The sequence below is a fragment of the Lygodium microphyllum genome, chromosome 24 (assembly GCF_053477565.2).
Source record: "Lygodium microphyllum isolate KBCC chromosome 24, Lygodium_microphyllum_v1.1.10, whole genome shotgun sequence".
Taxonomy (NCBI): Eukaryota; Viridiplantae; Streptophyta; class Polypodiopsida; order Schizaeales; family Lygodiaceae; genus Lygodium; species Lygodium microphyllum.
Window position 1 is genome coordinate 49724509 of NC_141158.1, and position 8349 is coordinate 49732857.

The following is an 8349-nucleotide window of genomic DNA, read 5'->3' on the forward strand; positions in this document are numbered from 1 at the left end:
CTCAGAAGTTCTTACCGACAAGAAATTCCCTTCTTGCATCATATGATGAGGTCAAGAAGATGATAAGTAGTCTTGGACTTGACTTTTCTTCTATACATGCATGTCCCAATGATTGTATTTTATAAAGAGGTCTGTACAAGGATAGTGTGATGTGTCCAAAATGTCAAACTCCTTGTTATATAAAGAGGAGAATGGTAAGTTCCCTAGAAAGGTATTGAGACATTTTCCCTTGGCTCTGCATATAAAACATATGTTCCAAAGTCCCGAATTAGCTAAGCTTATGACATGGGAAGCGAAGCAGAAGAGCAAGATGGAGTAATGTGAATTCTGTTAGATAGATGTCTTGCATTTGAGCATATTGATTTGCAATGCCTATATTTTGCAAAAGAACCACACAATCTAAATATGGTTGTAGCGTTAAATGGTGTGAATCCATTTTCAATGAAATCAAGTAAATGGTCTACATGGCCAGTGGTAGTTATTAACTATAATATAACCCCATATCTCAACATTAAGAAAGAGCATTTAATGCTCTCACTATTAATTTCAGGAAAATGACAAGTTAAAGACCTGAATGTTTATTTCGCCCCTCTCATCAATGATCTTCAAGATTTTTGGAGAGGGATTGATGTCATGGATATGTCCAAAAGCATCAATCAAAGACATTTCATTGTTCATGGGATTTTAGCATGGACTATCTACAACTTTCCAGGATATGGTTTTTGCTTAGGTAAATGGTTTAAATATATATATTGTCTCATATGTTTGTACGATGTTCATTGCGCTAATAACCTTTGTTATATTTTCCATGCAGGGATATATACCAAGGGTTATAAAGCTTGTCCAATTTGTGGTGATTTGTTGAGATCGACTTGTAGTAAAAAACTCAACAAAAATATATATCTTCGACATAGACAATTTTTATCTGAAGATCATTATCTATGAGACACAAGGTAAGCCATACATTTTAATGGAAAGGTAGAAGAAGGGAGATGTCCAATACCAGTGAAACTAAAGGATTGGTATCTAAAGTGGATTGTTGGATCCACTATCGATCTGGATTCGAAGATCATAAGCGGCAATGTTGATGATGTTGTGAAGAAGCAAGCGAGAGGAAAACGTGCTCTAGCTCAAAGTCCTTAGATATGGTCTACTTTGGAGGAAGATTTGAAGATATGCCATCTTCTTGATCCTATGCATATATTCAAGAACGTTGGTCATTCGTTATGGAAACACCTCATTGGCTTGAAAGACATAGCGGTAGCAAGAAATGACTTAAAGGATCAAAACTCAAAGCCCAATCTATGGCCACTTTATGATGAAACTCCACGTGAGACAACCTATGAGCCTACCCCATGGGTGCTCATGATAGAAGAGTTGGAGACTATCAATGTGAAGATTTAGTCGATTTGTATGCCTACAAGATATGGAGCATCTTGTCGAGACATGTTCACTCTAGATTACAAGAGCTTGTTTGGTTTAAAAACACGTGACTGGCACAATTTTGTGAAGGTAAATCTATCTAGATCTTTGTAAGTATTTATTTTCCTGCATGTTTTGTTGATCGGATTAATCATGTATGCAGCATGTTCTACCCCTTGTTATTGATGGATATACTACATGAGGAGTTCCAGATGTAATATATCACCTTGGATTTCTTGCAAGGTATTTATCACTCATTAATTTTTAGTATAAAATTTTATTTGATATCTTCTTAATTCAAAAACATCTCTAATATCTTATTTCTTTTATTGATAGATGGATTACATCTAAAGAGATTGCCAAAGGGTAAATTCCACAAAAGAAGCGTAAATGTATAGAGATTCTTTGTTTAATGGAAAAGAAACTTCCAACCTCCTTTTTTGATATCCAGGTTCATCTTCTAACCCATCTAGTGGATGAGAAAGAGGTTGCTGGTGTTGTGAGTATGCGATGGATGTTTTGGGTTGAGAGATTTATGGGAGTATTGAAAGGTTATGTACATAAAAAAGAAGGACCAAAGGGTTCTATGGCAGAGGGATGGATGATTGAAGAATGCATGTATTACGTTTGTGAATACATTGAGAAAATCAATTCTGAAGCTCCACACGCATGGACAAACGAGTCATCTTCTACCATGTTAGACGATATTAATTTCCTCCTCTTTTTCCATTCTCTTCATTTCCTCATGTAACCAATCTATGTCAATATGACGTGGGAGCGCATTTAGATGATCTGGAAATGAGACATTAAATACGTCCATATGTAGTGCGAAATTCTTGTATTTCGCTTTTTCTTCTTGCCCTTGTTTCATTATATAGTGTCACCCATTTGCTCATAACATCACTATTGAGCACACAAAAACTATTTAACTTATGAAGTTCTTCTTTTGTTAGCACTTTACTCATTCCTTTTCCTTGAGGTACTATAGAGGTCATCCTCAAGTCTTCATCATCTTTCCATAGTCGTGGTTGAGAGGGATCCACTTCAGCAAAGTATTGTTTGGTAAGGGAGTACCTTTCTGACTTAAGGTCCAAGATAAATGGGATATTTCTATTTTCATTGTCTATAATAGTGAATGCATGCAACAATTTGTTGATGACTACAAGGAGGAACATGCAAGCAAATGCGTTGGGAGACGTAAAAAGAGGAGATCTAGACATCAAACCAATCTAAATAGCAATGGGGACATAGCTACTTTCATGGATTGGTTATACACTCGTATGCAACGGGGGTGGTTAGTGATCATGAGCCAATCTCAACGGAACAAAGAGAGTTTATAATCAAGTGTGAATGATAGGTAACTTGTTGGGTTTTGAAAACTCTGAACTCAACAATCGAATTTCATTTTTTAAAAACAATTTATTTATTGGTCTAGGATCGAATGTATACCAACATGTGGCCTTATGGACAACATCTTTGGATAAAATCTATTGACGACTTATGTCTAACTCAAGGTTCTTGCATTGTTGCCTCTTTCAAGAAATTATCATGTGCAAGTTCAAGAGACATAAATCTTGTCGACAGTGAACTTGGTTATGTGGGAACCATAGTTGGCATTTATGAAGTATCGTATCGTATCGTATCTTCAAGCAGGTAAATGAAATCTCTCTTCATGCAACAATGCCATGTAGATTTCTTGAAGCTATACATAATTCTAAAGTTTTGATTGGTGTATTTTGACAGGTGATTTTGAAGGTGGATTGGTTTCATGTAGAGTATAAAGGAAATGATGCCACAATGAAAAGAGAACCGTCTGTCAACTCCTTGAAGTTATTGTGTGCAACAAAAGAGCCTTACATTCTGCCAACTCATGTTGAACAAGTGTTCTTTTACAAGAATACATATGCTCATCCATGGTGGTAAGTTGAGCATGTCCAACCTAGAGGTTGACACTTTGTTTGGTAGCGTTGACCCTAAGAAAGTGGATCAGGATGAATTGATTACGTCCTCGAACCTAGACACATCAATGTCAGAGAGGTGTAGAATTCTTCTTTTTGATCATGATGACATTGCAGATGATGAGAACGACAACGATCTAGACTCTGACACTACAAACACCGAAGAGGAAGAAATAATGGATGTCAAGCCTATAGAGGAAATGGATGTCAACACAAATTTAATGACATAGGAGTTCCAAGAAGTCAACAAGGATAATGAAGATGAAATTTTATTGATGGTTAATCTCAGAGATGAGGATGAGAACTATTAGTCTTATGTGTCAACTCATGGATCAACCTATGTTTGATGTTCGATAATATTTAATCTCAAAATAATACATTGTGATGTCATGATTTTTATTCTTTTGAAAACTTACTAACAATGGTGGATGGTGGGGAGTCTTGTGGTGATAGCCTTATATGGCTATTGTTGGGGTTCGATTCCCTTTAGACTCATTTTTCTTTCTCTAGCTGTGTACAAGTTAATCTTACCTTCAAGTTCACTGAAAGAAAGTTCATAGTAGGGTTCAATTCCCCTCTACTAAGGCTTTTATCTCACATTTCAACCCCAATATCAGCATCTCAACCTTTAGTACCCGCAATCAAGCATTGTTTCCTCGATCGACTTGGCCTAGCAATAGACCATCGAAGCCAACAATCTTCTATCATTTCCTCGCAACAGTTTCAGCAACACCCTTAGTGAGTACCTACAGTACCCCCGCCACACATGCTGCCCATTTGCTGCTCTAGTCCTTCTATCTCTCTTTCTCTCTCTCTCTCTCTCTCTATGACACTATGGTCACCCCAGCTTCGATGTATGGTCACCCTAGCTTTGTTGTATGCAACAACAATATGGTCCCCATGCTTGTCAGCTACCTCATGGACACATATTGAGAGACCATAGATATGTATGATCTCATGCTTGTTCTGCAGGAAACCATCAATATTGATGATCTACTTGACATTGGTAATAGAGCTCTGTAGTCGTAAATTTTTGGCCTCATAGGTCATTTTGGCCTTTTGAAGATGTAAATATAGCATTTCATTTTGTTTCATCTCTCTCTCTCTCTCTCTCTCTCTCTCTCTCTACTTACCATGCATTGTTGCATCAATGACTCATGAGTTTGCACATTTACTTGAGCAACCACTTTCAACTCCATCTTGTCCCAAACTCCGTCTCCAGTGTGTTGATGACATATTTCTTGTCATCCTCAAGCTAATCCCTGCATTGATAAATAAAGTTAATTACTAATTCATATTAAAAATTGTAATTCATATTCTTTATGTTAAATAATACTTACTCCCATGGTACATGAACTCATTGTAGATAAGACATGTAGAGGTCTCTCATCTAATGTCTGAAGGCGATGCCGATTCTGACATGAAGGATACCCTTGTTAGGCATGATGTTTCATGTGACACCCAAAGTGCCAGTGCACGCACACATCACTATTGGTGGGGGCACTAATGGTGTCTCGCCAATTGATCGGGCTAGTGGTGTGCTACTCTGCTAGCTGATGCCTAGATACAATATAAACATATGATACATTGAGATGTGAGTTCTTAAAAACTAATTGATAGTTAATCCATAATCACCATAAAAGATATGCCTATGGGATTGACGGCCATTAGCATATGAATCATGTGTCACTTGAGTGGGAGGAGGTACATTAGGAGTAAGCCTCCGACTCTTGTGATGTGATGTACCTAGGGTAGGAGTCCTAAGAACAAAAAGACATCAAATGGATATATATATTCAAAATTCTAAATGTAAAAAAAGGATGACATTACTATTGTATTAATCGAGAAGCTTACCGATGCAGTATAGTGTGTGCATGAGAAGAAGTCTCCACTCCTCCATGTGGCTAGGAGGATGTACCCTCTCCAGGACGTACAAGCATACTGAATCTCCCAAGAATCTCAATGGCACAGTCTTAAATGGCATCATCCATCTTCACATAATCTGCAACGGCCTCTAACAATGTATCTCCAAAAAGTCCAATGCCTCGTAGCAAATTCTTGCTGATCGCCAACTTCACTTTACGGGTGTGGTCACTCATGGTATCTATATACTTAAAAAAACTATATGTCAGACTAGAGATACATTGTTAGAGGAAACCTCAATCTATCTAATGAGAAACATTGACTAAATATGCAAGACTTACTAAGCAACTAGCCAAAGGAGGGGAGCTCTCTCCCTCTCTCTTCTTACGTGCTCTCTCTCTCTCTCTCACTCACTCACACACACACACACTCTCTCTCTCTCTCTCTCCTTACTTAATGAAAGCGACCACCAAGCCTCAAGGAGTCTCGCTATGGCTCCCTCTCTCGGTGAAGTAGAAATTTGTCACTCTCTCACTGTGGCTCCTTCTTTCTCTCTCTATCTCTATCATCTCATGCGCAGTTGGTCGCTCTATCGATGACATGTCTCCCTCTTGCACTCTTATACAAACAAGGTAATGATCTCCCTCAGTTGGGGAGATGAAAAATACTGTCCCTTAAGTGACACAAAGCAGTGTGTAAACGTTGCTCTTTGCATCATTTTCAAAAATCGCTTAAGCGACGCCGTCGTGTAAGCGACGCCGTCGTGTAAGCGACGTTGGTTGTCGCTTATGCGATGGCAAGTTTTTTTTTTGTTTAATATGTCACTTATACAACGACAGAGTCACCTAGGTGACACACCCATCATCATATAAGTGACACTTGTATATTTTAAGCCCCTTGCATAGCCCCCCAATGGCTAGTAGTGTCCAACTCTATTTGGAAGAGCTCGTTGAAAGCACAACATGGGCTTGCACTCGAGCCTTGCACAAAGGGCAAGATAGGTTATGGAATACCAATATAGTTCTGCTCTCTTGTTAAGGCCTTGAGAGCAATATTGGTGGTGAAAACACCAAAATACTTCACTCTCTCATTAGGACCCTAAGGGAAAGATAGTTCCTAGTTTATCTTGGAGACCTTTATGGCTGAGAACTTGGCTTGGCGGCTTTGCACTCAAGCCTAGCACTAGGTGCAAGATTGTTCACACCCATCTCAAGGTGTTAGTATGGATTGTGCTGGAGAGAGAACTTGGCCCTACTCTCATGCCTACCACCAAGGTCAATGATTGCTTAGATAATACCAATATATTTCTACTCTCTCATAGTTATACTCTCTCATCAAGGCTTAAAGAAAAAGATCTACAATCAAAAAGATCTCAAATTACTTCCTTGGAGATCTCTTTGGTTGTAGATCTTGCCCATGCATTCAAGCATGGCCCTAAGTGCAACAAATTTGTCCCAACTTTATCTTGAGACTGAAAGAAATATTGGGATTAGGTTTGTGTCTTTGAAGTGAGCTTCACCACATGGCCAAGAAAAGACTCAAAGAAAGTTTGGGATCAAGTTGGCCCGCTACATGACCCTGATCTTTGACCATTAAATTTTAAGATTTTGATTTCATAGCTTAGAAATTCAATTATCTTTAAAATTTGAGATTTTGAACTTCAAATTTTCCTCCTTAGCATGAGGTACAACTCTAGGATAGCATTTTCTTGTTTTGCTAGGATTATCCTTTTGGTTTTCCCTCTTACATAGGTTCTCACCAAGGTTTGAATTTCAATATTTTTTGTTTTCCCTCTTCCACAAGTTCTTGCTATGGTTCAAGTTTTAGCATAGAGTTTGAGGAATCCTAAAAACTAAAATAGATGCATGCAAACCTATTTGGATGAATAGCTTGACCCTATGCTCAAGCCTTGCACTGAGAGCATGATAGTTGATGGGACCTAAAACGGGCCGGCACTGGCTCATGCACTAGCCGGACCTCTATCATGCGCTCAACAACCCCACGGCCTCGTGGCCAGGAGCGTGGATGACACATACATCATCTTCCTAAACATCTTGCGTTTGTATCACGTCTTGTAGTCCAACTCTAACCCAATCAACACTCCTCAGAGGGAGTCCTAGCACATTGCCAAATAGCACGACGCACAAACATAGGAGGTCCTCCTACGGCTGAATGCCGCTACCTCACTGCGGCTCTCCTACAACTTGGGGATTGGCCCCTCGATGCGTCGCTAAACATATATAAAACGCACGAACACAAACTCCTCTATTTTATGATTCGCATATTTCCTGGAGATATACCATGCTTCCTCACTTTCTTTCCCTTAGACCCAAACGCCTAGCCTACAGCTTGGACAACCTTACTCACTCAACGTTAGTCATGTCTCTAGAAAGCAATTGCTATGCATCCAGGAGGTATTTTCTGATATTTTTAAATTTCATGCTTCATGCAAATTATGAATGTACAGGTGCTCAAACAGTTAAGAAAATCAGCTTTGGTGCTTAGTGCAAAAAAATTATTTCAATGGATTTCTCTATCACTCGTATGCAGCGTTGCATGAACCTAGCACCGAGAAACCCTCGTGCTACTAGGTTCTTAATCTTTAAATATCGTCCAATCTATATGGTACGCATTAAAAAAAACCAGCAAATTTTATATCATTTCATTTAACATTTACACACTTTTCATACACTCCAACCCCCTCACCTGTCTAGGTTGTGCATGGTGCATAGGTTTAGGGTTCATTTTCCACATTTTTATTGCATAAAAAGCCATAAAACTCACTATAATATAAAGGTAGGGCTGAACTGAGGCTAAACCTCATACTTCAGACCCCCCATACATCCACAAAGATGAATCTTATTTCTCCTTAATTTTCGGGACTCAAAATCCATTTTTTCCCTATTTTTCTCTTATTTTTCCTAATTTTTCTTGTATTTTTTCCAATATTTAATGACTGAAAATTCAAAAATGGGTTATGGGCTGTGGCCCTTAGGTTCAGTTGCAGCAAAAAGACAAGTTTAGTTGGTGTGTCTTATGATATTTTTCATTGATATCTCAAAAACACCCAATTTTTCCATATTTGCATATTTACGAGTTTTTCACT

The 8349-nt window shown here is 38.5% G+C and overlaps 3 pseudogenes; 2 read left to right on the forward strand and 1 right to left on the reverse strand.

Moving 5' to 3' along the window:
• Positions 1-384: 384 nt before the first annotated feature.
• LOC148015068 (uncharacterized) lies at positions 385-1536 on the forward strand (annotated as a pseudogene).
• Positions 1537-3219: 1683 nt separating this feature from the next.
• LOC148015069 (uncharacterized) lies at positions 3220-3691 on the forward strand (annotated as a pseudogene).
• Positions 3692-4569: 878 nt separating this feature from the next.
• Positions 4570-5479, reverse strand: LOC148015070 (uncharacterized; annotated as a pseudogene).
• Positions 5480-8349: the final 2870 nt, after the last annotated feature.